We start from the raw sequence: 5,764 nt of genomic DNA on the forward strand, positions 1-5,764 counted from the left end.
CACATTCCTTTTGGGGGCAGCACGGTGGTGTAGTGGTTAGCGCTGTCGCCTCACAGCAAGAAGGTCCGGGTTCGAGCCCTGTGGCCAGCGAGGGCCTTTCTGTGCAGAGTTTGCATGTTCTCCCCGTGTCCATGTGGGTTTCCTCTGGGTGCTCCGGTTTCCCCCACAGTCCAAAGACATGCAGGTTAGGTTAACTGGTGACTCTAAATTGACCGTAGGTGTAAATGTGAATGGTTGTCTGTGTATACAGTGGTGCTTGAAAGTTTGTGAACCCTTTAGAATTTTCTATATTTCTGCATAAATATGACCTAAAACATCATCAGATTTTCACACAAGTCCTAAAAGTAGATCAAGTGAACCCAGTTAAACAAATGAGACAAAAATATTATACTTGGTCATTTATTTATTGATGAAAATGAACCAATATTACATATCTGTGAGTGGCAAAAGTATGTGAACCTCTAGGATTAGCAGTTAATTTGAAGGTGAAATTAGAGTCAGGTGTTTTCAATCAATGGGATGACAATCAGGTGTGAGTGGGCACCCTGTTTTATTTAAAGAACAGGGATCTATCAAAGTCTGATCTTCACAACACATGTTTGTGGAAGTGTATCATGGCACGAACAAAGGAGATTTCTGAGAACCTCAGAAAAAGTGTTGTTGATGCTCATCAGGCTGGAAAAGGTTACAAAACCATCTGTAAAGAGTTTGGACTCCACCAATCTACAGTCAGACAGATTGTGTACAAATGGAGGAAATTCAAGACCATTGTTACCCTCCCAGGAGTGGTTGACCAACAAAGATCACTCCGAGAGCAAGGCATGTAATAGTTGGCGAGGTCACAAAGGACCCCAGGGTAACTTCTAAGCAACTGAAGGCCTCTCTCACATTGGCTAATGTTAATGTTCATGAGTCCACCATCAGGAGAACACTGAACAACAATGGTGTGCATGACAGGGTTGGAAGGAGAAAGCCACTGCTCTCCAAAAAGAACATTTCTGCTCATCTGCAGTTTGCTAAAGATCACGTGGACAAGCCAGAAGGCTATTGGAAAAATGTTTTGTGGACGGATGAGACCAAAATAGAACTTTTTGGTTTAAATGAGAAGCATTATGTTTGGGGAAAGGAAAACACTGCATTCCAGCATAAGAACCTTATCCCATCTGTGAAACATGGTGGTGGTAGTATCATGGTTTGGGCCTGTTTTGCTGCATCTGGGCCAGGACGGCTTGCCATCATTGATGGAACAATGAATTCTGAATTATACCAGTGAATTCTAAAAGAAAATGTCAGGACATCTGTCCATGAACTGAATCTCAAGAAAAGGTGGGTCATGCAGCAAGACAACGACCCTAAGCACACAAGTCGTTCTACCAAAGAATGGTTAAAGAAGAATAAAGTTCATGTTTTGGAATGGCCAATTCAAAGTCCTGACCTTAATCCAATTGAAATGTTGTGGAAGAACCTGAAGCAAGCAGTTCATGTGAGGAAACCCACCAAAATCCCAGAGTTGAAGCGGTTCTGTATGGAGGAAGGGGCTAAAATTCCTCCAAGCCGGTGTGCAGGACTGATCAACAGTTACCAGAAACGTTTATTTGCAGTTATTGCTGCACAAGGGGATCACACCAGATACTGAAAGCAAAGGTTCACATACTTTTGCCACTCACAGATATGTAATATTGGATCATTTTCTTCAAAAAATAAATGACCAAGTTTCATATTTTTGTCTCATTTGTTTAACTGGGTTCTCTTTATCTACTTTTAGGACTTGTGTGAAAATCTGATGATGTTTTAGGTCATATTTATGCAGAAATATAGAAAATTCTAAAGGGTTCACAAACTTTCAAGCACCACTGTATGTGTCAGCCCTGTGATGACCTGGCGACTTGTCCAGGGTGTACCCCGCCTTTCGCCCATAGTCAGCTGGGATAGGCTCCAGCTTGCCTGCAACCCTGTAGAACAGGATAAAGCGGCTAGAGATAATGAGATGAGATGAGACATACGGGCCACTTTTTCCATGGAATAAAAACATGTATTCTATTCCCTTCTAGTGGGTTTATTGATGGCATGCAATATTGTTATCATATTGTTTATCCTCCATGTATTACGCCACTCTCCCCAATGAAGAATGAGTGTGCAATATTGTTATAATATTGCACGTTGTCAAGACAGCACAACGTCACATTTTAGAGCTCATGCGAAGATACAATGACAAAACTTCTGCTGCACAGAATCATTTCTTTGTCGGCTGGGAGAGACAGAAGACAGGATTAATTCAGTGCTTGGATTAAGTACTAAATAAATAAACTAAAACTAAAGACATGCTGAACTAGGCTTGTAGTACTGGAGTCCAGGACTCGTGCTCTAATTTTAAGGACTCGTGACTTGACTTGGACTCAAGCACTGATGACTTGGCAAGGCAAGTTTATTTATATAGCACATTTCATACACAGTGGCAGTTCAATGTGCTTGACTTGGACTTAGATTCATGCTTTAACTGCATTAACTCAGATTTTCTCTTTATTTTTTGTAACATGCCATAATAATTTGGCATAAGATATTTATATCTACATTAATTTTGTACAAATTTCGTGTAAGAGTGTCACACCTGTGCCCCTTGGTGCGTGCATTAGATAGACTCTCGGGCACACTCCGGACAGCGCGTGCACCAAGCAGATTCTCGCATGCACGCCATCAACAACTTGCATCTGCACAGGATTAAGGCGCAATCAGCACGCCGATATAAAAACTGTGAAAACACACTGTAGCAAGACTCTGATGTGGGTGGAGCACAGAAGCATGGCAGGCGGTTGTTTGCGACTTGTATTGCCTTTATTGCTGCTTTTCAGCACATAACTCAGACTCTCTCTCACAGACACACACATACACACACAGGCTAGTAGCAAGTCCTCGGTGCCGACCTCCCCTTCTCACTCTCCTTTTATAGGGCGCAGTCACTGGAGGAGACACACAAACACACGTTAATTGACAACAGGTGTAGTGACATGCCCACTCACCTTCCCTGACTCTGCCCTCCATTCACAAACCGACACTCGTCCATGCCCCCGCTGCCACATACCCCCACTGCCCGACTCAGGCCGGGGAGCCGTCCGGCCTGAAGCCGACTCCCCCCCCCCCCCCCCCCCCCCAATGGGAGAGGAAGTCTGCCACCGCCATCTGTGCCACCGGTCTGTGGACCACCTCAAATTTAAATGGCTGGAGTGCAAGATACCAACGGGTGATCCGCGCGTTGGTATCCTTCATGTGGTGGAGCCACTGGAGGGGCGCATGGTCTGAACAGAGGGTGAAAGGGTGTCCCAGCAGGTAGTACCGGAGGGTGAGGACCACCCACTTGATGGCTAGGCACTCTTTTTAAATCGTGCTGTACCTGCCTTCTCGCATCGACAGCTTCCGGCTAATGTACAGCACGGGACGCTCCTCCCCCTCCACCTCCTGGGACAGAATGGCCCCCAGCCCTCTGTCCGATGTGTCTGTCTGCAAAATAAAGGGGAGAGAAAAGTCAGGGGAGTGTAACAGTGGCCCCCCACACAGTGCAGCCTTTAACTTCGAGAAAGCCTGTTGGCATTGCTCTGTCCACTAGACTGGATCTGGTGCTCCCTTTTTAGTGAGATCAGTCAGCGGGCTGGTGATGTCTGAATAATTAGGTATGAACCTCCGATAGTAGCCAGCCAGCCCCAGGAACTGTCTCACCCCCTTTTTGGTCTTGGGCCTTGGGCAGGCCACAATCGCTGCCATCTTATTAATTTGGGGACGCACCTGCACATAGCCCAAGTGGAAACCCAGATACCATACTTCCACCTGCCCAATTGCACATTTCTTTGGGTTGGCTGTGAGACCCGCCTGCCTCAGCGACTTTAGGATGGCCCTAAGGTGTTCAAGGTGACACGGCCAGTCATTACTGTAGATGATGATGTCATCCAGATACGCGGCTGCGTAGGTGGCATGGGGGTGGAGGACCCTGTCCATAAGCCACTGTAACGTAGCGGGCGCCCCAAACAGCCCAGAAGGAAGTGTGACAAATTGGTGTAAGCCAAACGGTGTGGAAAAGGCCGTTTTCTCTTGGGACAGAGGAGTCAAGGGGATCTGTCAATATCCCTTCGTTAAATCCAGTGTCGAATAAAAATGAGCAGCGCCTAATTGATTGAGCAACTCGTCAATGTGAGGCATTGGGTATGCGTCGAATTTAGACACCGTGTTGACTTTCCTGTAGTCCACACAAAACCGGACCGACCCATCAGTCTTGGGGACCAGGATCGCTGGGCTGCTCCAGTCGCTGTGGGACTCCTCAATTATGCCCATTTCGAGCATGGCTTCAAGTTCATCCCAGACCACCTTTTTTTTGTGTTCGGACAGACGGTAAGGGCGGGTGCGTACTACCACCCCCAGGGGCGTCTCACTGTGGTGTTCTATGAGGTGAGTGCGGCCAGGCAGGGGCAAAAACACGTCGGAAAATTCTTTCTGCAACTGGGATACCTCCGTGAGCTGGGTCGGGGAGAGGTGGTCTCCACAGGGGACCGGAGCGGTGGGCGATGTCAATTTTCTTTTTTGAACCTCCGACCCCAGCTCCGCCTTCTCTGGAATTACCGACACCAACGCCACGGGGACCTTCTCATTCCAACATTTTAATAGATTGAGGTGGTACACTTGCAATGCCCCTCCCCTGTCCGTTCACCTCACCTCATAGTCGACGTCCCCGACTCGCCGTGTGACCTCGAAGGGCCCTTGCCACTTGGCGACCAATTTGGAGCTCGAAGTGGGTAGTAATACGAGTACTTTGTCTCCCGGAGTGAACTCCCTAAGGCACGTGCCCCTGTCGTACAGTTGGGCTTGACGTTCTTGCACCTGCCGCAAATCCTCCTGGGTTAAGTGCGTGAGTGTGTGGAGTTTGGCGCGCAGGTCGAGAACGTATTGAATTTTGTTCTTACTAGGTGAAGATCCCTCCTCCCAATTTTCATGTAGCATGTCCAAAATGCCACACGGCTTACGCCCATATAACAATTCGAACGGACCCATCTTTGTTAGGGTGAGGTGGGGAGGGTCTGCTCCAGTGGTGGTCGTGGGCCCCGCTGATGCAAGCAGGTGCCGGAATGCCTGGCGGTCCTCCTGTTGGGCCAACACCAAGGCTTCGAACCATTGTTCTTGCTCCTTTCAGAGGGCGACCAGCGCTTGGTGCTGGTTCTGCTGGGCTGTGGCAAGGGCATGGATCAGGTCCTTAAATGGAGTGGACTCCATGGGGCTGTTCCCTTCTACACTCTTCCCAGGTTTCGGCACCACTGTAGCGAGACTCTGATGTGGGTGGAGCACAGAAGCATGGCAGGTGGTTGTTTGCGACTTGTATTTCCTTTATTGCTGCTTTTCAGCACACAACTCAGACTCTCTCTCACAGACACACACATACACACATAGGCTAGTAGCAAGCCCTCGGTGCCGACCTCCCCTTCTCACTCTCCTTTTATAGGGCGCAGTCACTGGAGGAGACACACAAACACACTTGACATGACCACTCATCTTCCCTGACTCCGCCCTCCATTCACAGACCGATGCTCGGCCACGCCCCCGCTGCCACACACACTTCAAATAGAATAAAATGCTTTTATTGTCACTGAACAAATGTACAACGAAATTTAATTCATCATAGGAGAGCAAAGCACGTGCGTGCACGCCCACCACTCTTGGGCACTTCAGCCCAAGGCCATCCCATTTTAACCTAACTTCATGTCTTTGAACATGCAGTGCTTTGCGA

This window comes from Neoarius graeffei, chromosome 3 (assembly GCF_027579695.1).
Source record: "Neoarius graeffei isolate fNeoGra1 chromosome 3, fNeoGra1.pri, whole genome shotgun sequence".
Taxonomy (NCBI): domain Eukaryota; kingdom Metazoa; phylum Chordata; class Actinopteri; order Siluriformes; family Ariidae; genus Neoarius; species Neoarius graeffei.